This window comes from Passer montanus, unplaced genomic scaffold, assembly GCF_014805655.1.
Source record: "Passer montanus isolate IOZ18808 unplaced genomic scaffold, ASM1480565v1 scaffold26, whole genome shotgun sequence".
NCBI lineage: Eukaryota > Metazoa > Chordata > Aves > Passeriformes > Passeridae > Passer > Passer montanus.
The window spans coordinates 6,342,281-6,368,506 of record NW_024367261.1 but is presented as its reverse complement, the minus strand read 5'-3'; the positions used below and the strand labels follow the sequence as shown (position 1 = coordinate 6,368,506).

The window sequence follows — 26,226 nt, the reverse complement described above, 5'->3', positions numbered from 1 at the left end:
AAATCACTCATTACTACAAAAGCATCACAGGGCCATTCAAGCACATTGAAAGCTTTTCTGAAAATATGCCTTCTGGTAAGTTTTTGAGCTATGGGATTTTTTTTAAATTTTACATTTCAATTTTCCCCACCATGTTACCTGTTATTTAAGGTCATTCTAAATATACATGTATAAATGCAGGTATAAATATGTGTATGTACGCATGTGCTTATGTAAGAATATAACTATATGAGCATATGTTTATTTATTTACATCCTGTGTGCATGTGTCCAACTACTATAGCAGAATTTTTTAGTGCAGAAATGTTTTGCAATCCGTTAATTTTTGCCTTCTTCCTGCACTTGTTACACCAGCACGAATTAACTTACAGGGACTATTTCTAGAGCAATGGTTCTCAATTGAGGCAGCAGCAAGCTCAAAATAATTTTAGGCCAATATTTAGGCAAAGCTGTGAGCTAAAACAAACACAGGGCATGTGTATTTGTGTATGAGGCTCATCCTGCCCAGCACCACTGCCCAGCTGCTAAGTGAATCCCCAGTCATAATCCCAGAGTGAAGCAGGGTATTGGGGAGCATGGAGACAGGGTGCTCTTCAGCACCCCATGAGATGCATCTAGCAAGCCATGCTGCTTGCCAGTGCCTGATGCTGATTATAAGCATCTATGTTGTGAAATGGAGATGTGGCTACATAGAAAAAGTTGGAGCTAAGCTTCTCTGGGCACAGATGCCCCATCTGTTCTCGAGAACCACCCTGACCCATCCAAGGCTTCAGGGCAGCACAGGGCTGAAACACTCCTGGGAATATCACTGGTGGGCAGGGAATCAAACAGGTCACTGAGTCCTCTTCAACCCACCCAGAGCATGTGCTGAAGTTAGTCACTACCAATAGCTGCTATATTTATAGAGGGATGTCGTAAGTTTGACGTAAGACATGATTTGTTTTTTCTGTACAGCAGGGCAAAGGTGCCTTTCTCCTCCCCTTCTTCAGTTTTTGGATAAACCCTTACTTGTTTTCACAGGAACATTAGCTCAAATCTGCTGCTACTGTGCGCAGCCGATAAAACTATTGCTTGGAAAGACCATATGTCACATGGAACTACTCAAGAGGCATAAAGCCCCACTTTTTGCCAATCCTTTAAAGATACGATTTTATGCTCAGTTAAAATGGAAAAGAGCATTATGTTTAAAGATAAACCCATTTATTGTGCAGCCACTTTGCTAAATTCTGTCACCAAATTACTTGTTAGTAAGACATTTGGACTGTCTTAAAAAAAAAAAAAGTTGTTGCACATCACTTTCTCCTTGTTTATCAGTTGCTATGACAATGCTAATGACAATATCACCACAGACAAGCACTAAAATCTTTTACTAGAGAGAAGAAAAGGCAAAATCAGTTCTGAGGAGAAAGTTCCCTTTATTAAAATACTTCTTGTTACCCTCCTTGACCCAGGTAGTTGACCAATATTTAGGGTCCCTATATGTTGTTTCTGTTCGGAGAACAAACAGATGAGGGAGTGAATTGAGCTTTTGTATGTGTGCCTGTTTGTTTAGAAAGACTGTACACAATGTCCCGTTACTCTGGGCGCAGCGGGAATCAAAACAATAGTCAGTGTTTTCTCTTTTCACACTTTCAAGCTTCTTTTGAGCCACAGCTCAAGTTATCTCTCTCAGGTTTCTCTCAAGGTCAGGCTACAAGGGTTTTCCTTGCTGGCTCTGGCGTGTCCTTGCTACTTGCTATGTCTGCTTCTCTGATGTTTCTGCTGTCACTTTCTGAGTTGCTCCATTTCATCATATGCCACCTTGTCCCCAGCCTTTGCAGTTGGATCCTGGAGAAGTGCCTCAGCCCCCACAGTTCAGCACTGTAGGCATGTGTGCTGCAGTACGTAGGGTGCGGAATGTTGCGGTGCAGCTCCTGGAGTCTCAATGAGGATGTCCCAAAAAGAAGTCAGTTCTTTTCCTAGGGAAAGGAAGCTTTCTCACCCACCATCTTCCGCAAGGTTTCATGGCTGACTTTCAGCATAACACCGAATTTATTTCCAACAGTGTATTTTTGCTCCCTGTCAGATCAGTTTCTCCACAGTAGTGCTATAAGGTGGGGGAGCAGAAAATATGTTACTATTTCCTAACAAAACAGCCTCTGATGCAACTATAATAAAGTTGTGAAAAAGTCCTACAGGAGTTAAACAGATTTGACAGCATTTAATTTCCATAAATTTAGGGCCTGATCCTGCTTTTCTTTTGCTAATGAGTACTAGAGGGAGATAATGCATGATTTTTTCAGACAAACTAAAGATAGAAGTAATGCCCCAGGTCAGCAACAAAAGACAGGTGTGGGATTGAGCTGTTGAGACATTTTTATGGCCAACAGAGGTAACTTCAGCATTCCTGCTCTGGGTTAGACCCACCTTTACTGTGACCAACAGGTCTTCTGTCCAGGCCTGACTGAGATACACAGACACTGCCTCTGGCAGTAGCTCTGCTGCTGGCCATTGGTGCTCTTTGATTGCAACAAAGGTTGCATATAGCATAATCTCCACTCAGACAGGGAAAGGTCTTTGATTTTGAACAGCAAAAACTCATAGCAGTAGCATTTTCTTTTGCTTTTAAGCAAACAGACACCAGCAGTTTTAATTTATCTCATGTTTATGCCGGGGCTATTAACATGGCCCATTCGACACGTAAGGAAACTGCTTCTAGTTGTTCTCAGGCATGACACATCTCTGATTTTCATAAAATTTCTTTTTATCATTTCTTCCATAAACCCAGCTTCCTACCTTCATATTTATGTAGGTGATGGTCTGTGGTAGGGTTCAGTGTAGACTCTGAATGACGAAGATCCTCTGGTATGACCTCATAGACCTATAACTTTGGAAACAACTCCTTCACTACCACAGATGAACTATAATTATCTGAAGACCCCAGCATCACAAATGATGTCTTTGGCCACATTCACAGCACTAATATAATACTTTGGCATTGATGAGACAGTCAGAAGTTATCCTTCTAGACTCTGTTGCCACCCATTAAACTGGAGTTGTCAGAACTGGTGAACTTCATGCCATGAAAAACCTCTGAATTGAACTGAACCTCATTTAAATGGAATGTCATATGCCAGAACAGAGGGAGCTTGCACCTTTAATTAAAAATCTCAGGCTATCCACTCATGCAGCCAGTCCTTAATCCCCAGGAAATGCCCTGCGCTGAGACCATTATTTCTCAATTAATAGACAGTGAACAGTATATATTTAGTTTAGTCTTTGAAACATATATTTGGCTTAGCCTTGGAGAAAAGGGATGAGTTTTCTCCAAGCACTGTAGAGGGTAACATCTCCTTGCATGAAACATTCTGTTATGGATATACTGTATGTAATCTAAAGTGAATGATTCTGCTGAGCTCTCAGCAGAAGATGGACTTTGGAATAGTCATGTCTTCTGAACAGTAGAAAAAAGGATTTGGATGTGTACAACTACTCTAGTACAGTAGGTGGATTTGGAGGGCAGGGGCAAGGGGGAGTAATTAATTCTCACCTTAAAACTTTGAAGTAAACACTTAAAAAGCTCTAGTAAGATTGTCACAATAAGATTGCCAAAAGAGGCTTTAGGTATTCTCAGGTTTACAGGTTATTAATTTCTTACATTTTCCATAAATTGATAGTCACTAGGTCAGAGTCTTAGGAAAAGATCTCTCCTCTCAAGCAAGTATTTTTAACAATCCATTCTACAATGATTATTCTCTGTCATACTCTCAGAACAAGGATTTGAGAACTCGTCACTCAACCCTGAACCTGTGGATCAATCCTGGATTTGTACAAACTGGTACATGTCCCAGTCTGATCCAGGCCAGAGGGGAGTACTCAAGCTTATTTCTCTTGAACCTGCCATGTGACTGGTCTTTATGCTGCCTGTATCCTTACACTGCCCTTTTGCTGGCTACAGGACAATAGTCAGTCCCAGTCAGCATAAAGCTGGGTGTTGAAGATAACCCATGAACATTTTTGGAACCAGTGCAAACCCAGTGTCAGCACTTGCAATAGAAGTCTAGCTGAGATATGTTTTATGGCATAGAGGGAGCACTGGAACTGGACTTAAAGGACTTAAAGCCACAGCCTCAGAAGCATGCCCTAAATGTAAGGCAATTACCTTATGAGGCCATTTTGCCTCAGTCTCTCCTTTTGGATGAGTTCCACTTTGCTCACAATGTTTTCACATCCACTGAGTCAGAGAGCATGAGACTAACTCTTCAGTGAAGGGTTCAGGGCAGTTGCTGGAGAGGGCAAGCACATGGGCTTCAGCACAGACTGAGGCACCTCAGTAAAGTAGAACAGTGTCAACAGGAGCAACAAGCCACCTCCAGCCCCACAGCACTCACTGGCCTGCTTAGCCACACATTTTTGGAGGAGGACTCGTGGAGAAGCATTTGAGGTAACTGATATCCCCACCCCCTTGCTCTAGCTGAGACCACTGACCATGAGGGAGGAGAGTTCAGTCTCATCCTGTTTTTTCCTATCCAGCCACCATGTGTGCATCCCGCTCCTTTCCAGCACGAGCTATAAGAGCTCTGTGGCTCTGGGCTAGTGCAGCAACCCCACAGTGAGGTTCCAAACAACTCACTGCACCCTCCTGCTTGTGTTCTGCATCCTGCCTACATCCTTACTCTGTAACTACTTTGTTCTGTTTATGGCACCTGGTTTAAGGCTGCCAGGTACCTTGGCAGGCAGTTTCCCTCTATCCTAACCTGACTGGTAGCACTTGACTGACAAAATTCATGTATCAGGTCAGGATGTCCTTTTTGACAACAGCAAACATGCTGTCAGGATTAATTTAAAACTCCATTATGTTTAAAGAAGTCAGATCGGTGGTTTATTCCTTCCTTCATCCTTATACCCTCCTCTCTTTCCATCAGGAACACCGTTTGCTGCTAAACTAATGTTTGCAGCAGTTATCAGCACACTGACGCAGGACTTGCCATCATCCCATGAAAGCAAACCGACCCTCAGCTTTGTTAGGAGTGATCTAGTTCCAGGTTTTTATTCAGTGACATATTCTCAGTTTTGCTCTTGCTGATCATAAGCAGCTTTTTGGTGAAAATCAGTACTCTCAATACTTAGTTAAAGCCACCTCTTGTTTAGCCCCACAGGCCAAAAGCCTCCTCAGTCAAAGGCTGTGACCCCTGAACAGTAGGTTAGATTAAATAGACTGTGTGTAGTCACTAGTTATAGCAATGTCTTTCTTTGGGAGTAAAATATTAACACACCCCTGTGGGAAAAGAACATTTTGACTTGATGATAGCATTTCACATTTTCTAAACAAAAAGTGAGGTAGAGAAAAATCAGGCCCTTGTTCTTTTGCTTAGCTATTATTCCCGACTAAAAGTCTTTGCTCAAAAAGTCACTGCAAAGTCTTTTTCCAGTCCCATATGCTTAGAATTATTACTGTTTTGAAAAACTGACATCAGATGCTTGTGCCCTGCTTTGTTGTCTACAATCTTCCAAAGACCATTTAGCAAAAGTCCTGGAAACCCCAGTCATGTGGCACGTGTTTTCTCTCCTCTTTCAGAACAGTTCCATTATGCCACTTCTGAAGGGTTTGGTATTTTGTTCCTATACTGATTTAGAAGCATCTGCTAATAAATTGACAGGTTGTGACACCTTCCCATAATTTTAGAGCTTTTTCACCTTAGCTACTGAGTGCTGCTTTTATGGTTTCAGAAGGCTTTTTGTTCACACAGCTTCCATCTTGAGTAGCTCATTGAATGGGGTTGTCAAGACAGCTATGTTTCATGTACATTTTTCCTGGAACTAAATTCAGTGTTGCCTATAAAATTATAATTCCTCTGTCTGCAGCAGGTTTCATTCTGCAACGGGTAGCTTTTGATTTCTGTGATTTCTCTCTTGCTAGCATCAAATCTATTTAAAATACTTTCATAAGGAAATTGTTTTTATTGGTTGCACTTGAAATTCATTTTATTCAGTATGTTACCCTCTTTCATTACACACCTAACAAATCTAGGCTCATCATTTGCTCTGTGTTGTGCCCAGTGTGTTCACTGGGAATAAAACGTCTGTATGCAGCAAATGGGAAACCAGTTGTCATTAGAGCCTTCTTACTACTCTAACATTTGCATCAACGTGGCACTACTTGGAGGCCCTGGCGAATGAAGCTCTGTTTAACTTGGATCTGTGAGTATCTATATGAGAAGTGAGCATGTACTCTAAATAATCATTGGCAGATGAAACAAGTCTTTGCTAAATGTAGCTTTCCAGCAACATAGTTTTTCTTCATCTAAGATATAACCCCTGCGTTTCTTCTGTCTCCAGTAAGGTGTCATTACAGTGAGGCTTTTTTTTCCTACTTTTGGTTGGCAGATTCCCGCTCTATTGCTTACTTCTAAGGGAGGTCAGTGAAAAGTAACCAGACAAGCAAGACTAATGTCAGCCTGTGGGTGAAAACTGGTCACACAAAGATTAATATTTGCTTCAGTCACAATAAAAAATAAAGAAAAACAAATTTAAAAAGAGTGAAAAAACACTAATTTAAAGACTTGACACACTGTCTTTGTAGAAGTCATTAAAATATTTTGACATATTTTTCAAACTTTGAAATATTTTTTGTTTTCCCTGTCAAATTACCAAAGATAAAAAGTGATTGAGAGCACTGAACAAGGGTCCAGAGCAAAAACATCAAGCAAAAATGGTTGCTACATGTAGGTTCTGATTTTCTGGTTCTGCATGACAATGTTTGAACTTGGGCATACAGAAGAAGTAATCAATTAAGAGCAATCCACTGATTCTTTCCTAGGCCGCACTGAGACTTACCTAATGTCCAGAAGTCTGAAATCTGTGATAGCCATATGTCTTTTCCTCAGCCTTCTTCCATAAGTGCACCTGCAAGTATGGAAATGGAAACCCGTTTGCTGGGACAACGGATGAGACACAGCACACGTTCAGCCACTTTTCACCCGGGGGACTGCTTAGTAGGGAAGTCTGAAAAGTCAGGCAGAACACCCAGTTCTTTTGAAAACAGGCATGACAAGAACCGGGATCTCTTTTTATCAAAGATTGCTGGTAATATAGTCAGGACATGGAGGGGAAAAACAGTTAATTTTTCACAAAATTTCCTATTTCTAATTGCAAATTCCAGAAACATTTTAAAAATCTGAACGTCATTTCGGAAGTTAGTTTAAAATGTTAAAATAATGGCTAAGTTTTATACAGATATTTTTACACTATATCTTCACATATTCATAACTAGTTGGTGCTGTGTGCAGTATTATTACTTATGTGGTAATAGGGCAGTTGAAAAATGGTTTAATTTTACTGGCATATCGCTAAACACTCCTGCTATCTGGTACCAAAACAACTGCAGTACTCATAAATCTCCTATTTGTTTTGTAATGAAATAACATTGACAGCCTCAGCATTACAACACAAACAGGAAGCACTCTGTACTAGGAAATGTACTATACTATACTAAGTGGATACTAAGCCATACTAAGTGGATATCATTATCTTTATCTGTCACTAATTTATCTGTTACTAATTGCTCTTAATAATTTTTGAAAGAACACTATAAAAGTGTAAATAAAAAAGGGAAATTAAAAAAATATTTCTCATCTCTGAATTAGACTTTTTAAATGGCTATAATTTCTGCTTTTTCTTAAATTAAAAAAAAACCCCAAAACCTTAACTATTTCCAGTGAAATGGAAAATTGGAACTTCCCCCAGCGACAAAGTAAACAAAGACTTTCAGTAGCACGTTGCTGATCTTGTTACCAGTTTTGTGTTTGGAGGGTTTTTTTGGTGGTACCATAAATAATAGCTTGCATTCTAAATACTTCTGTTTTGAATTACATGCCAGGACAAATTCTGCTTTTCTCATGCATTAAGCACTTATCCTAGCTCACAGGTATTTTGGGGATACTATCCATCATAAAACTGGGACAGATTTTGCAGTCTCCTATCTATTTCATTCTAACTTTCCTTTTTTAAAATTATTTACATTAAAAGCATCGCCTTAGAAACACCACAATATGATGAACTGTCACTTGATTTTTCACTTTTTTCACACCTAAATTACTGGACAAACACTTTAACAGTAGACCCCTGGTGAATTCCTTTCCAAAGCACCAATATGGATCAGTTCTATCACACTCCATGCCAGACAATTTGGGTAAGTTTTAGAAGAAGCTGAGAAGTTGTTTCTTGTTTTGGTTTCTATTACTCTTCTATGCAGTGTATAAGTTATTTATGTTATTTATTCTGATGCTTTATTAAATCATTGCACTTTCATATTTTTTCTTGGTTGTTTGACCTTGTATGATATTTGGCACTCAAGAGAGGTATGAGAAGGGACATTTGTATCTTATTTTGTATTTAGAAGGGGGAATTCTGCTTTGGCTCTGTTGTGACTGTTGACAAACACTGACAAGAGCAGCCCCGGACAGTTAACCTTTTGCGAAGTTATGCCAAACCAATTAGAGAAATCCGATATGAAGCACTCATCTTCAGCTTTCCAGTTGCCAAATACACCAGTTTTTTTTCCCCACAGTATCTTCCTAAGCAGGCATATCAGTACAAAATACCTCACTTGCATATCTTGATATTTTGCACACCTTTTCTGCTAATATTTCCTTCTCTCACCACCTACAACTGTTTCCCCAATGCCAACACATATTTTGTAAGAGCTGTGGTTGATGGCTGAAACCACCCCCAACCTCCATTTGCTATTTGCGATGTGATTAGACAGGTCAAGTTTAATTTCAGCACCGTACATGAATCTGTTATCCAATCATCCTAATGATACACTACTCAAACCAGCAGTGGGGCTGAGGACGGAAAGAAAACCTTGATTGTAAGTTGTCTGCCAATGATTGGAGTTTGTTATGAAAGAACACTAACGCAATCATCCTTGGCTCCCTTTGCCAAAGTTAAAGGAGCCATATCTCTTCACTGTCACTGGACCTGGAGCTGTTGACAGATGAGTAAAGGTATGCCAGAAAGAGTGCAGCATTGTGGGAGGGACTGCTTTTCCTCAGCATTAAGGCAAGGGTATATGCTTAATCAAATCAGATTTAAGAATATATTAAGAAATATTTTATTTTAAGAATACCATCTTTTCAAATATTTTAAGAAAATACCATCTTTCAGGTAGAAGATACAGCCCCTCCTCAGCTGAATATTGCTCTCCAGGTTACATAATCCAGCCTGCTGAATCAAGAAATCACCAGTGGCAGTCCCAGATAACTTGTTTTGGTTTGCCATTTCATCAGTAGTTGCACGTGCTTGAGGCACTCCCGTATTTAGTGGAAGATGCCTCCTCGCAGGGACACAGCTTCCTGGATGGCATACACACCTTGCTGCACACTCTGCCAGGGCCTGAGCATCTCCCAGCAAACAGCCCTCCAGCCAGCAAGATGTGCTCCTTGATAAGGGAGGAATCACTGCCAGATCAAGACAGCAATGGTGAGATGCAGGAACAGGCTGAATCAGCACAGGCAGATCAAAACGTCAGCACAGCTGTCACATCTGCATGCTAAAGTTTCTTGCAGGGAAGTGAAATAGCTCAAGAAGGGAACTCTGCCTCCACTTTTCATAATGCCACTCCAGAGCTTCTCTGTATGCATACTTTGCCTCTTTGAGACTCTTTGGAATGTCTATTATCCATGGGAAAAAACCCTTTCCTAATACAGACTGCAAGCAGAGGCACCAGAGTCAAGCAGGAGCATTGGAACACTTGTGCTGCAGTGAACTAGAGACTTTATTTGTATCTGTCCTGCGACTGCACCATTCCCACTCCCATTTCCAGAATACCTCGTCCTTGAATGTGCCAAACACAAAATTTGGCACTAAGAGCTGACTTATGTGAAAACATAAATTGACAGATTACCTTCTTTTTTAAGAAGTCCCACTTATTCCATTTTCCCAGAGCTGAGTACTGGTGTGCAGTCATGTAAGAATAAAATACACTCTCTTTTAAATCACTTGTCATTTCTGTGCTGGGTTGTCCTGGCTATATAACCTCTGAGCTGCTGGCAGCATGGTCTTTTGCCCACCCAGGCTCTACCCACAACTAACCACATGGGCCACATTTATGAGAAAAGCTCAGCCCTCAAACATAGAGGAAAGGATTCAGACAGCTGCTGACTCCAGGCAAGGACCTGCCACAGCTCCCTCCATCACCTTGAGCAAAATCACTGAATTGTAAAGGTTGGAAAGGACCACTAAGATCACGGAACTCATCTGTTACCACCCCAGCTTCCCCAGCGGTAAAACAGGCCCCAATACCCCATATCAGACACCTGAGAAAACCTAATCACCTCATAATACTAATTCTGTAGTTTTATTTATTTCATAGAATCCCAGAATGGTTTGGGTTGGAAGAGACCTTAAAGATCATCTAGCTCCAACCCCTCTGCCATGGGCAGGCACACCTTTCACTAGACCAGGTTGCTCAGACCTCCATCCAACCTGGCCTTGAACACTTCCAGGAATGGGGCATCCACATCTTCTCTGGCCAACCTGTGCCAGTGCCTCCCCACCCCCACAGTACATATTTTCTTCCTAATAAACAATCTAAAACCACCAGCCTTCAGTTTAAAGCCATTCTCATTTCCCCTTGTTCTATCACTACATACTGCTGTCAAAAGTCCCTATCCAGCTTTCTTGGAGGCCCCCATTAGGTACTAAAGGTGCTACAAAGGTATTATAAAGGAAGATGCTGTTAAGTCTCCTTGGAGCCTTCTCTTTACCAGGCTGAACAACCCCCAACTCTCTCAGCCTTTCCTCGCAGGAGAAGTGCTCCAGCCCTCTGATCATCTTGCTGGTCTCCCTCTGAACTCCTTTGAAGAGGTCCATGTCATTTACCTACAAAGATGTGGCAAAAACTGACAGAAAAAAAATATAAAAAGGGAAAAAAAAAAGAAAAAGAAAAAAATAAAAAGAAAAGGCATCAGATGTCTGAGCCTGTAACCTCTTTTCGGTGATGGCGTACGGGGAAGGATAACCCACACCACCTCAGAGCTGGAGAAACGTTCCGCCCTTTGCCCAGCCTCACCCTGCCTCCCCCTGACAACAAACACCTCCTCAACACGTCAAGATTCCCTCAAATACACTCCGAGTGAGAACTGCTGTGGTGCGTACTTCAAATCGATGGCAACGAAGGGGTGCTGGGTGCAAGAGGGCCGTTCGGGGCAATGAGGGATGCCTGGGACTAGGATGGGTGCTTGGGGCAAGGAACCTGAAGAGGAGCGTTCTCCTCAGACCTTAAGGAAAGGAAGGAGCTTTTTTCCTCACAGGGAGGGATGTATTTATTTTAAAGGTAAGGGATGGAACCTGCCCCTCAGGCGGCGGAGGTGCGGCCGCCGGGCTCCCCCTGGAGGCGGCGGGCGGCCGCGGCGCCGGGAGAGCGCCGGGGCTGGGGCGGCCGGGCTGCGGCCGTCGCTTTTCGGCAGCTGGGGCAGAAGTAATAATAATGAAAATTAAAACAACGAAGCCGTTGTTATTGTTGTTGTTATTTTGCTGAATTCACCAGTAATCGTTGCATGGACAGCCCCCCTATAAAAGTCAGAAGGCTCTGGAACACCGATAGCTGCCAGCTGGACAGGGCCCGTTGTCTCCCGGCACAGCTTTCCCACGGAAAGCTGATCAATGCCGGCCTCCTGCAGGCAAAATCGAATCTGCGTGGGCTTTGCACGCCTGTGAAGTGTAGGATTGCAGGATCGGCCACGCTGCTGTTGAAGATATTGGACGGGAGAGGCCAATCTTGTGGTGTGTGTCCCGTGGTGACCCGTCCAGCGCTGGTGGAAGCGTTGCCGCTGCCCCTCCAGGTTCACCTCAGCCAGCAGCCTGCAAAGGAGACCTGTGTCGCGACGGAAAAAAGGATCTGCAGTCCCTTGTTCGTGTGTTAAACGGCGTCATGGAGTGGCCGACCACAGGAATAGGTCACAGCTAGATGCATTGGTGGGTGATGAAAAGCTAAAAGAAGTCTAGGCTTCATCTTAGACTGTATCTACATTATAAATAAATAAAGATGAAAACTTCCATTGTCTGGCACAGGCTGATGGTGAGGGTTTAGGCTGCCAAAAGCCTCTGCAGTTTGATCCAGTCCCCCAGAAGTGGGACCTCCAAACATATATTAGGGATTTCTGATTGTTGAATTTCTGGTTATTAGTGAATCCAGGGCTACTCAGGCTTTGAAGAGTGGGCCCTGGGTCTGGAATTAACATGTGGAGGGAGTCTGAGAGCAGTGAAACACGTACCCCCTGCTTTTTCTCATGTTTTGGAGATGTGCTACCAAATCCTGCTCAGAGCAATGTCTGTGTTGCCTCAGTCTTCAAATCCTATTACAGGTGATTAAAATAATCTAGAGTTAACAAATTCCCAAATCACCCTTCCCAAGTCCTTGTATGAAAGAAAGGGCATCATTTCCGACAGACTGGATGTGGAAAAATTAATTTCCTGGCATCCAAACATAAGAACAGCCATGCTGGTTGAGACAAGTCCATCCAGCCCAATAGCCTGTCTCAAACATAAACAACAGCTGATGCCTGGGGAGCAGCATAAGAGAGGGGTAAGCGCACAATGATAGTTCCCTGGCATGCTGTCCCAAACTCCAGCAAGCTGTGGCTCAGGGACTTCCCTGAGACAGATGTGGTATCTTTAAATTTAATAGCCCTTGATGGATTTTTGCTTCCATGAATTTGTGTAATTGCTTTTTGAACCCATATCAATTTTTGACATTGCAGCATCCTGTGACAATTAGTGGCACACTCCAACAAAGCAGGGTTTAAAGAAGAGCCCTTATTTTGTTTGTTTTGAACAGGCCTCCTAATAATTTCATCTGATGCTCCTAGTTCTTGTGGTATGAGAGTCAATTACAATCATTCCCTATTTGCCTTGTCGGTGCCATTCATGATTTTACAGATTTCTCTCATGTCCTCCCTCATATTTTGATTTTTCAGATATGTATTCTTCACCTATTGTGAAATCCCATTACAGAAGCCATGTCACAGCCTGGACCTTCCTCTGGCTCTTGTGTTACCATTTTGGAGCTAGCAAGCTTGAACAACACCATTTTCAGGGTGTAGGCACATCAGATGTATTTATATCAGAATGCAGCAGTGTTTTTAGCTTTGTTTCTTCCATACTAAATTTAAAATTTGATTTACTTTTTTGAACACTGCCGAGAATGGATCTGGCATTTTCATAAATATGTCTAGATTTCACAGCTCTTCAAGGATTTCTTCTCCAAGAGTTAACAGTGAGTCCAGCACCTTCAGCTCTGTATGTAAAGTCTGCTTTGCCCACTGGCATTACGGTACACATATCTATGTTGCCTTTTCTCTGTTTTATCACCCGATTACTCAGTATCATGAGATGATGTTTTTGTCATGTGCCATGTTTTTGCTACCATAAATAACGTCGTGTCACCCACAAGTTTGCCACCTTGCTGTTCAACCCCTTCCTCGTGTATGAGTCTGGCAGATGGGTTTGATACTTACTTAAGATCCTGGTGATATTAGAGGGCTGCTGGAGGAGGAAGTAGTGGGCAACTATTCCTCCTCTTTCCATCAGCACAGCTTGCATCTCACCTAGATTCAGATTGAGCCAGCTGCTCCTCAGGGAGGTGCTGGCAGGCTCTTTTTGACCCTGCAGCACATTTGGAGGGATGCTGGTGCAGGCTGTCCGTGGTGCGCAGGGCCAGCTGTTCAGCTGACACAACTGATTTAACGGCTGGAGACGAGGAGCTGGCCATCACGGGCATGGGGACAGCTGACATGGAGGTGGGGTGGCCGCAGCTGGACACAGTGATGGGGTGAGACAGGTGGGGTGGCCTGAACAGAGTCTACAGGGCAGTGCTGGGTTGAGGGTGAACCTGCAGAAGCAGTGCCCATTCTTTGCCCACCTTGTGGTGGTGTCATCATCGCTCCCTCCACAAGCTGACAGTTATGTTTGTTATTAATAACAAGCAGGACTTTCAGAGGCAGGCCCCTGCTTCCTCGCTGCTTGTCAGTGCTGAGCACGGCCGGTCAGAGCGTGCTGTGAGCGCTGCTCGCACAGCCGGAGCTGTCCCCGGTGTGTCCCCATTCCAGCGTGTCAGCCATGCATTTAAGACACCTGCTTCTTTTCGCTCCTGTGTTGGCCACAGACTAATAGGGACAAACAGGAAGAGGACCTAGCAGAATGCAGAAAATAATCGTCCTGTGCCAAAAGGGAATGTATGATCAAAACTACAATGGGCAGGCAAGCAGCGAGGCAGTGACCCGAGGCAGCGCAATGTGTCAGGAAGAGAGAGCAGCAGCCCAGGGACAGCAACAGCCCAGAGCCTCAATTTGTAATGACTGTGTGGACCACATGCCAAAAAGTCTCTCCCGACCTCCTTGCTCCAGAGAGCTCTCCTAATGCTCTTAGCCACTTGGACATCACAAGAGAAAGAGCCTGCACGTTTCCAGCACACAACCAAAGGCATTTGCTTAAGCAGAGCACTGCCGTGCTTCGGCACTGCCGAACCTGCCTCTGACTCGGAGTGCTCCAAACACCTGTGAGTCATACGATGGGAAATTCTCCCTGTCTTCACAAGCACAGATGAGTTTGAACCTTCTGGGCATTCTAGCAGTTTACCATCTGCACATATAACCTTTTTTCTGAGCACACTGAAGTCTTGTAGGAGGATGTTAAATCCAGGAACCAAAATAAGGAAACATGTTTACACCTGCTACATCTGTTCGAGAATTTTCAGCCTCTATTACACTTTTGACTTTCACATTCCCCCTCCTCCTCCTTCCTGTTTGGTCAAATGCCACCATGTTAAAAACAATTCTGTATTTTTCCCCCCAAGTCTCACAGACTTTCTATCAAATCTTGTGAAAACTTACAGCATATGAAAGAAGCTGTGAAATGGTCTAGCAACAGAAGCAAATGCTGGCTGCAGTCTCTCTTCCTTATCCAGGATTTTCAGATACTGGGATTCACTGTGAACAAAAATGACATTAACTACATGAAATATGGTAATTTTAGTTTTTTTAAACTAGATTGAAGAATGAAGAGTCAAACTGTTTCTGATACAGATTAAATCTTCCAGGAAACCAGGTACAATAAAAAAAAATTAAAAATAGATTATGAAAAGTATTATAGCACACCAAAAAGGCAGCACAAAGAAGATCTCTGTTAGCAGATGCCCCCGTCAGTTATAACTCGTTTGCTGTAGAAGACAAAACATATTAGTATCTTCTGTCAGAGGTGATCTGTTTCACGAAAAGAATTACCTGTATAATTGCACCCACTGCCAAGTCAGACCCATAGATATGAAACATTTATGAAAAGGAAGAAGATTTTTCACTTGTTGGGGGATGATAGCAAAGTAATTCTACTGAGCAGCATTCAAAGGAGATTTCTTTTCATAATTTTCACAAAAATTTATGTTAAGGTTTTTACTGTGAATATTATAAAATATTTTGCAGTGAAGGAAGGGCTTTGAATAAAATTAATTCAAGAGTGTCCAGTAGCATTTTTATAACCATTCAAATTAAGGTATTGATAAAGAGGTTGAAAAATAGAGCAAGAGAAACAAGAAATATTGGGTAAATTCAAACATTTTTTTTCTGAGCAATCTGGTTTTTTTAATGACTTTTCTCTTGGAAGATTTACATTGGATTTGTGAATATGTGAGTTGGATTATTAATAATATGGGTAAAGTGATCGTACTGGGAAAAACTGTCATTTCCTAATAAAGCCCAGTGAATGGGAGACAAATGTTTCCACAGGTCAACAGGTAACTAAGGAGAGTGCCATTTCGTGATTGTGGCATTTGGTGTTATGATAGGGGCCTCTGTTTCTCTGGCTTGCTGTGGGATGCTTGTGTGAAGCATGCTTCCTAAAACAGTAAGAGAAATGTACAATATTAAGGTCAACATGGGACATATTTTGGAAGGTTTGAGGCAAGTCCTGTGGTCCTAACTCAGGCAAATTCTCACTGACAGGTCTTGGCCAATACAATCTGCAGGTGTCCACTTTCTTTCAGCATTTAGCCCAGTATTCAACCAGAAGAAAGCAGTTCAGCAATTCATTAGGATATGATCATGCCGGGCTGGTTACTAATTGTTCAAAATACCATTGGAGGCACTCCAGGATGCTGCACAGCACTCCACAGCTGGCAGCCATGGTACACAGGCGGGTATGCCACCCAAATAGAGCTGAATAGCATGAGAGTCACAGGAGGAAAGCAAAAATCCCTAGCTTCCAAGCCCATGGGAACCTTCCTGTGTTGTGAGGAGGGAGCTGCAGGTGCGGGGAGCTGCAGGCAGGATGAGTGCAATGCGCAACCCCACTGCCTCATGCCAAAGAGAAATGTTAGCGGCAAAATAATTTTACTCCTGGCTGTCAAATGGGAGCTGCGGGGTTCCTCTCCTAACAATGAAAGGCAGACTACTGTGCATTAACAGCCCTGCCGGCGCACAAAGTGGCCTAGCCTGTTATTAAACTGTACAGCTAAAGCTGTTGTTCTCCACTTAGCTGAAAGTGAGTTACCATATTGCAGGTCCCCCAAGACGTTCCCTACCCTTGACATATCCTCTCCCTCGCATGAGTGGTAATGACTGGGATCAGATCCCTTAGGCTCCTGCCTGCACTGTTTTACCTTGCTTTAGAGCAGCTTTTTTGAATAACACAGATCTGGTCTGTCCCCTCTTCTCTTCTCTGCTCTCCCCCCTCAATGCCCCTCTTTCCCCTAGCCTTTATTCCTGAAACTCTTTAGTGGCCATAAGGATCTTTCTCTACAACAAATACAGCCAAGATAACTCAACTGTCCTCTAAGAAGGTTGCAGGTGGGGTTTCCCTGCACAGCATAGATTGGATTTTAAATGTATGCAAATAAGCATTTGTGTGCTCGACCCATGACACAGAAGCATCAGGATTTATTCACTGACAGTTTTTTCTTGCATTTCTGAATTCACATTTGCAAATTTGGCTCTGAAATTAACAGGACTGCAGTAATAACTGCAATAATAATTCTGACTTCCTGGGAATTTCACAGCCATACTGAATAAGAACTTGAGCCTAAAAAGCTGTACAAAGGATACACAGATTTATTTTGGTATGCACACATATTTTTTTAAAGGAGAAAATTTTCTTAGTATTAATCTCACTTCGTCAGGATAGACTGGATGGCCTTCACATACAGCGCCATAACAGATAAAATCAGTCCTTTCCCTAGGAGCCTTTTTGTGTCAGTGCTTGGCTTTGCGTGTTGAGTATATAGGCAGACTCCTATAGACTCCTAGGCAGTCTTGATCTGTCGCTTTCTCTGAGGCCAGAAAAGTAAACTCATGCTCCTGACTCATAGCTCCAGATGGATTCAAGCTCAAGCACACCGTCCCCCTGGAATTTGGCATATGTAGGTTTATATGCCCTAATCAATCAGGCTGATTTCAGTTAATCCTAATCGTCCTATTAGGGTTCCCAGATAGCAACAACAGCAGCTAGAAATCCCCAAGCAGCCTAATTGACTTCATCTAATTACATTCCTTCTTGAGATTTCCATTAAACTACCCCCTGAATTCATTACAGTGGTTGGCTGTAGGTTTTTAGGGCTTCTTAAAAAACATATGCAGCTATTGGGATAGCTCAGTTCTGAGGAGCTGAAGCAGTTACTATATATAAGGGCTTGCCACCTCCACACAGCTATCTGTCAGTTGTCCTGCTCTGGCATATATCAAATGTGCCATCTAATCACTGTGGGGGATACCAGTTTTGACTCCTAGCACTTAGGCTCATTTCTGTTGACATGCTGGCCATGGTTCTTCCCTTGTAGCACTGAACAAACTGCACGAGTCAAAAGACTGCCAGCTCCTATTAACCTCTTGCATAAAGGATTTATAGATATGTCTCATTATAAAGTAAGGAGCTGACATTCATCTCAAAAGCAGTTAGCTTGGAAAAGAATGCTCTTTTGTCAGTATTCACCTTCCTCTGTGCTCCTTCTGTGGTACTAAATTGTAAACTGCTCAGTCGAGATGGCATCTGTCATAGTTAGGTTTCTTTGGCTAATTTGATCACTTCTTCCATTAAAGGAATGCTTTGGCTTCCCAAATGTAGCTAAGCTCTGAATTCCTGCCTTTTGCAGAATACTACAATTTCAGCCCTGAAAAAAAATAAAAAGGCCATTCTACCCTAAAAAGTGGCCATTTTTCCATTAAAAAGTAGAAATTTTGGGGTAAGGATGAAATTGTTTGATCCCAGCCTGGTTTCCTCTGTACATGCAACTGAGATCACCTTCCATGAAACCCGGGAAGTCTGAAAGCAAAGGGTCCTTTTCATAGGCAGTTTTGTATACAGTATGCATGCATATCAATGCTTTGACTGGAGTTCACTTAAAAATGAAAACAAAGCACACACTAGACGCTGGGAGATAGGCACTTTGACAACTGTCATGTTAGAAAATGCCTTATAAGTGAGACAAGCCTTTGTCTTCAGTCTGTTTGGAAACTGATGCCACTGATCACTTTTACGGACAGTTCCTCTAGGTGGGAATGACACAGATATCATTCACACGGAAACTGCCAGATTGATGTCAGTAGGACAGCAGTGTTCAGGTTCATTGGAAGGAATACAATACCTTTGATAAAATAAAATCCTTGACTGCGCACAGAGGGAGCAGGTCGAAAAGGAGCGTACCCCTGCCAAATGTTTACTCTTGCCCTTGCATCTCTGCCTCATGGAGGGTGTGTTCTCTTTTGAGGGAGAGCCAAGGACAGTCAGGAAGTTCTGTGGGCATAACACCTGATTGTTGCAGGGAAACAACTCTGTAATTAAGCCATAAACAATGTTGTGGTGATTTTAACTAAGTTTAGGCCTTTGCAAATCACAGAATCATAACATTTTTTTTGAGGGGAGATAATATTTTACAAAAATATCAATGTTTACCCTAGATTAATGGCTGCTTGACTATAAAGACCACCGGTGAACAGAGTATCTGTCCAAGGTCAGAACTGCAGACACAATAATTCACTAGAAAGTTTTGTGCAGAAGGATTTGTCCTAAACAGATATTTCTAAGAGCTGGCTAAGGTTGCTAATTACTCCGTAGAATAACTTTGAACTGACATTTTTCAAATAATTTTCATTCCAGAGGGATTAGTAAATCTTTTTAGTAAAAGGAACACACACCAAAACTTATAAAATGCATTTACAAAAAAAATGCTAAAATAATTAAATGCCAGTTTTGGACTACATTTCTCCCTTTCCTTGTTCTGTTTTGGCACTAACGTGCAAAAGGAAGCTTGGGAGGGGAAGTGTGGGAGGAAAACAAAAACCAAAGAGAATACAAACTAGAACCAAAGAGACTTTAAGGGCTTTCTTAGAATTGGAGACATTGGTGACTTGATAAAAGATGCAGACACTCTGTACTTTTTAGGCACTGGGAGAAGCAAAGGCCCAATTCCTCCACACTCAGCAGAGGCATTGGTTGAAAATCCCTCTATTGTTTCAGCAAACACAGACAGTATTTCTACCAGTGCAGTACCTGCTCCAGTGCAATTCAACCTTATGCAAACAGCTCGACTCCTTACATTAAATATTATGCTCTTCAGATTATTTATGCAACACACATAGAGGAAGATCTCAGTAATTTTTGGGGTGTGAGTTTTAGACTTTTTGGAAAGCACACCTTTCCTGTGCAGCTCCCTTTAAAATAGTAAACATTTTTACTTCAGTCCAGAAAAATCTGGACTGATATATTTCTCCCGCTGATGCACAGTTTTCCACATCCCAAACTTCTTTTTTGCCATCAAATTATATGATCTAACCAATTCTTTTGTCCATCCTTCTAAAATATAGAACCATACAGGGGCATGGAAAATAGGCAATTAAAAAAAAAACAAACAACCTCTTGAAATTATGAAGAGTAGAAATGCACTATGTTCAGCTAACATTTCTTTTGAAGCAGCCAGACACTGATGTGTTCATACAGTGAATATTTGCACCTCTCTTTGTCGGCATGGATATGTGTGTGCACAGGCAAAGTGTGCTTCTGCAGTGAGGTTGTCTTAAATAGTGGTGCTAGAGGCACAGGAAGAACCACAAACAGAGGAAAGTTTCTACTTGCTTTTTCTTGGAAAGACATTTCTGAAAAAGTGGGGCTCAATAGGGCTAAAAGTTTATCACTATTTCTGGGGTTTTTTTAAAAGTATGTGTTATTTGTGGTCTGCTGGGCATAGCTTTGGGGGCCCAAAGCCACATAAGGCAGAAGTGCCTAGATGCTTCAGAAAGCCTCCAGATTACATGTCATCCATAGTACCTCCTGCTGGCGCTAGGACAAGTTCTTCACCTGTTTCTGGTTCACCACTCACAGCTGTGCCTACGCTCACAAACACCACATAGCTGCTGACCTACGTGTGGGGAACAGCTGGCTCCCCAGGAAGCCCACAGAAGTCAAGGGGGGGACAACATTAGTGAATGACAGACTATGGGGAGGTCCCCAAAGTGCACTTTTGTTCGTCTAGTCAGTCATCAATTTCACCAGCTCAGTGTGTTGGCTGGCAGCTCCTTGAGGTTTGCAGAAAACAGTAGGGCACGTTGATGTTTTCTGTTGCACCAACTGGAACAAAAGTGGAAGGGGTGATGTTTCTGGTTTCATGGACACATTACAGCCTTCCTTCCCTTACAAACAGGAGCTGCATTGTTTGCTCAGAATAATGCCAGGCATATCATGGTCTGAGGGGGCTAAGGGATAGGGGAGAAGCCAGTGTGTTTTGGCAGAGGGTGGTAAGCAGTAACGCTTCATGCAGCTGACAGTGGATGCTCAGTGTGATCTTGAGATCAGGTGTGGTTCTGCTGAGGGGCCAGATCTGGGGGGGACACAAATCCTCAGTGCTGTTAGATAATGATGCTTTGACCAGCTGACCAAACACCCTCAGGTAAAAAATAATCTTACCATTTGTTTCCCTGCACTGGGACTGCCTGTACAACAAATACCCTGTGTGGGTGATAAAGGTGGATCCTACACTGTCACTTCCTTTGCCTGTCATATATTTTCTTTAGTGAGACAAGCAGGATGAGAGAAAAATCTGTTCCTGCAACGTGAGCTCAGGCAAAAGCTGATCTCATTCTGAGAAAGTATTAGCTTCTTAATTTGTGCTATTGAAACTGTTCTGCGGACTTCCATTTGGTTGGGAAAGGAACTCCAAAGTACAACAACTGCCATGCAGGGGAGGCTGCAGATGGCTCAGTAGTAACACACATACTGTACACCTGCACATGTTTGGCACAGAAGGGTTTGAGTGCAGATTTGTGAGCTAGCCAAGGGAAGACAGATTTATTTTTTTGAGGAGGCAGGAAGATCAGATCACCTCCAGGTGCTACCCTGATAAACACTGAGAATAACTCACCAGTCCTCTACAATTCTTCTATGATCAACTTCATCCTTGAGATAGGAATTAGAGGGATAGATACATTATCTGGGAAGTTGTCCAGATTCATTTCTGAGGGAGTTAAATTCCCAACACAAGCCTGCTATAAGGAAGGTTGTTTGGATTTTGTGGGGATTTTTTCCACTTGGTTTGTTTAGGGGGAGGGTGGTGTTGGTTCTAACAGTGTTGTCAGCAGTTGGGACATTAGACACAATGCAAGATCCCCCAGTTCTTCAATGGCTGAAAGTTTTTGGAGACCTTTTGAGGAGAGAGGCAAACCGCTCTTGCATTTTGCTTTTTAGATTTGCTCTTCAAATTAAAACTCAAAGACATTTTGTAAAATAACCAAACACCAAGCCCCCTCTATAGCATCCAGAAGAGAAAGAGACATCCTCCAGGAATCTGTCTCAATTAGGGAAGGAGCTCTGAGGGGATTTTCCACTTGCTCCAGGAGGCTTTGAGTTCAGCCCGTGCTACACAAGGAATGGCAGCAAGTATCCTGCAGTTCCTCCCCAGGCCCCAGCAGTCAGCAGCAGAAAATGGGAGGTGAGCAAAAATGGGAGCAAAAAAGGGGTTAAAATGCTCATCCACATTTCCTCATGCCATGTACCTGTAGGATGCCACGCAGCCCACAGTCCTACCTAGCTGTGCCTTTTAAGCCAGGTATAACCTGGCTTCCTTAGGTTGGACATATCCCTGCAGGAGACAGGCATCACGTCATACAGTCCCTGAGCTACTTTGCTTGAAGCAAATGCTGCTACATGAGGTTGTGTTGTACCACCTGCATGTGCCATTCTTAAAACATCCTGGGGTCTCTACCCTATAAAATAAAAAGGTCTTGAAAGAAATGCATGCAGAAGGAGAAAGCTAAAAAGTGATGATTGTTGGTCCTGTTGTTTCAGCTAAAGCCCACAGGGGTAAAGCAAAGTGCTTTCTTTACAAGGTGGTCACAGCAGTTCAATCTCAAGTTCATTTTTAAAGCAGTGATTAAACTGGTGTAAAGCACAATGTGTTCACTCTCAGTTCAGTTCAACACTAGCTGACATTGGTGACACCTTGCATTGATTTTTGTCTGTCTAATCTAAATTGATATAAACCTGATTTCAAATGAACTAGGATATGAGAGTATTATGCACTCTTTAAGTAGATGAATTTAAAAGAAAAACCTTTGACCAAAAGGCTGTAGGTTTGTCACAAAGGCAAAATTCACAACTCAATACTGATTTTGACAGTTCTCTCATTAACCTTCACCATAGACAGCTGAGGATAGTTATTTGGAAAGCAGAGTGGTTAACACTTTTCCTAAGTAAATATATAGTACAAACAACATAGAAAGACATACTTATTTTGTGCAGTAAGAATGAGAAATAACAGACCAGACAATTCATCTAGATTACTTGCATCATTCTAAGTACGCTTTTCTATAGAGAAAAGTAACACCAGAGTAAACCAAATGCTACACAAAAAAATGCAAAGATCTTCCTTCTGTCTACATTTTTTTCATGTTCCTAAACTCTTCAGTTCTGGCCCTCACCAGAAGCAAGGGGCTGAGCAGGATGGACTGTTGATCTCGCCCAGCACTGCCATACATCTGGGGCTGTGAGGACTTGGCAGTGTTGAAATGCACAAGCAGAACTAGAGAAGGAGAAAGTGAGCAAAGAGGAAATAGAAACATAGAGAATCAAGGGAGTGAACGAAAGTCTTCTCAAGGGTTTCATTGGTAGCTGATGTGCTTTGTCTTGGGAGAAGTTGGGAAATAACAAGGACCAAGAGCTGTGGTGCACAGAGGTTCATGTTCTGTGCAGTGCTTGTCTGCCAGTGTTCAGGCAGTGCCTGACACAGACCTCTCTGGGCAGAGGCTGTCATGTGTCCACTCCTGAGTTTTGGGACAGCCTGAAGCAAGTATTAGCCAAGGGAAGCCAAGGTGTCTCTGGCCCAGGAGCAATGTATCTGATTCAGCTTGGGTCTAGTTCTCAACTGCACCTTGCTGGGGTGACTGTGCAGTCCTGCATGGGCAGCACCCTCTATGGGGTAAAACATTTGAAATCGCAGGCACTAGCTTTCAGCAAAAAAATGTCAGCTGTTTAATTTCTTTCTGAAAAGCAGGACTGCTATGTGCATGTGGCTGTGCAGATAGGAGAACCAGCCAATTCAAAGTCATGCGTGTATGTTTTTTAAAGGAAAATAACAAAGTTCCCTTCTCTTTACAATTGTTTTTAATATCTCCCTTTCCACATGCTCATCACATGTGTTGGCTCAAGATCACATAATGCAAAAATTTCAAATTCTTTGCAGTGCTCAGCCTTCCATGCACATTTATCAACCACAGCCTGGTAAAATCCAACAACAAGCAAGAAAGAAATCTCAGAAAAAAGTGTTTTCAGACCTTAAAATTCCACTGTGGAGGAGAAAAAAACCCTAAAAAGTATAAACAGCAAACCATCACACTCACCGCAGCTGTATTCCAGCAGGCTGATAGGTTCTACAGCTTCAAGAAGGGTATCTTAGCCTTACAGAGAAAATGGCTACCATTTTCAGGTGCCAAATTACAACCATCCTTGAGGTTTGAAAGCTAGAAGCGCAGTGCTTAGTTAAAGCAGACAACTCTGTTCCAGTCTGGCAGAAGTGATAAAATGCATAGTGAAACTTGAGAGAGTGAGATCCTCTCATTCTCTCCTACTCCCCTTTTTTGCTATATTTTTCCTCTGGTGGGTTGAGGTACCCAGTTGGAGCTCCCAAAATAGAGGAAATCCAGGCAGAAGAGCCTATCCAAGTCTATCAGCAGCCTGCTGTGTTTCACTCCATCAGCCAAACTTTGCCACTGGGCTGACATGTAAAAGTTCTTGGGGTTCTCACTCCTTCCCCCTAGTCTTGGCCTGGTTCGTACTTTTCAGGATAAATATGGAATAAAGAGCCTGTCCCTTTAATGCAGATTAAGTGAGAAGGACAAAACTGTTCCCAAAAAGTCAGTAGAAGTGGTAATGCCTATTAATGATTGCAGCAGAGTGCTTTTCAGTTGCCCTATTAAAGGAGCTCTTTGTCCTAATAAATACCAACGAAAAAGCTTTGTCTCAGAGCACCTTTCCTGTACTTTATTTATAATGAGTCTTCTAATGAGTACATAGTGTTTATGCCTCCTTGAGAGACTCATCACTCCCTCTCTCAGTCTGTTATTTAACATACAGTACTCCATGAAGGTGTCCCACTCATCCCAAATGCTTCCCCACCCCCGCCCACACAAACGTCCACATACTGCTTGTTTCAAGGGCGTTATGCATCTGTGAAGGAAAAGTGAGCGCTGAAAGAGAAGCAGACATCCCAAATGTTATTCATGACACGTCAAGAGGAGGAGCTGGTGGCCAGAATTGTCATCATGACAACATGGGCCCATCAAGGGCAGCTCTAAAGCAATTCCTATATGTCTCAAGGTGTGCTTGCACCACTATTTAAACAGTTCATACAACAGTCTGTTACACCTGGCAAAATACTGAGTAAACTGCAGTAGTTTGACCCTGCTGGCTGTGTGTCCCAGCCCTCAGTAGCTACTACCGACTGACAAGACCAAGAAGCACTCAGCCACTGAGCTTTGTAGGTATCATTCCTGGTAGTAATATGAAAAAAAAAACAAAACAAGTATGTTCATCTTTGATGGGTAGTTTTAAGGAAATTGTTGGGACAAAGAGCTCAGTTGTCAAACAGCATTTTTACCAAAGCTCCTCATGGCTCTAATTTGCCATGGCACTTCCTATATCTGGCTGTTTCTGGGTGTGACACGAGCTGAATTAATAGCTCTGTGAGGGACCGTGTGGTTTTCCATTGCCATTTGGAGTCATGCCTTGAGATTGTGGTATCCTATAGGACACATCCCCAATGTGTTCTTGTGACAGAACAGAAGTAATTTATGCTACTAGGGTGCCTGGGAAAAAAAAAAAGGGCCTATTATAGGGTTGTTCAATTGCCTTAGGCCAGAAGATAGACTCTGAAGACTCTCTTTTATTCTCTGTGTTGTTCCTTTAAGCTTTGAAGCAAGGAGTAAAAGGGTTTCCCATCCTTAAGCATATCAATTCCCTATCCTTGATCTGAGCCTCTACAATGACTGTTTCTACAGGGGACCAAAATTAAGCACAAGAAGATTACATAAGGAGGCTTGGTATCAATGTTTGACATTAAGAAGAGTTGCATATTTGCTGCCCATCATCAACAAACCCCCATCAGCATAAAGTTACAACAGCAATAGTCTTTGTGATGCCTAGCACTTTGGCATTTAGAAAGTCAGAACTGTGTTTGGGGTTTATGAATTCATGGGAATACAAAGACTTTCTCATCTGCAAGCATAAAAGAAATATGCTCCTCAAAGCTGTTTTTTCAGTCCTTCATGCAGCCAGGAAGACTCATGATTCCCTTGATCTCTCTGGAGGGAGACTTCCAGGCCTCTCACACCTCACCTTTGGCTTTGAAATCTGCTGACCAGGAGAAGGAGAGCTCCTAAGATATGGTGGCATGTCCTATGTAGCAAAGGCTTGAACCTTTTGTTTTTCTGGAAGCTCTCTGGGAATCAGTAAGGCACAAGTTTGAACTCTAGCAAGTGCACAGCCAACTCCTATAACAGCCAAAACTTGTATGTTATGTTCACATTCAGCTTCAGACGTGACACAACTCAATAATCCATCCTGGAGCTGACAAAAACCATCTGATCCTTGTCTGGACCATGTTTCCAAGCAAGCTGAAGAGAAAATAAAGTACTTTGAGGAACAGATGATACCTTGCTGAGAAAAGGAAAAAAATATGTCTGTGAAGCCTCTGCACTTCCCTGTGTCTGTTCACCCA

The 26,226-nt window shown here is 42.6% G+C and overlaps 1 long non-coding RNA gene across 2 annotated transcripts; it reads right to left on the bottom strand.

Annotated features, from left to right (window-relative positions):
- Positions 1–1,413: 1,413 nt before the first annotated feature.
- Positions 1,414–14,932, bottom strand: LOC120503537. Of its 2 annotated transcripts, none has more exons than XR_005627776.1 (4): positions 14,873–14,932; positions 6,816–6,884; positions 2,775–2,865; positions 1,414–2,085 (listed from the first exon to the last, which is right to left on the bottom strand). It is a non-coding gene; the product is annotated as an uncharacterized LOC120503537 (long non-coding RNA). The 2 variants fall into 2 exon arrangements; XR_005627777.1 differs by lacking the exon at positions 14,873–14,932 and adding an exon at positions 9,352–9,704.
- Between the last annotated feature and the right edge of the window lie 11,294 nt (positions 14,933–26,226).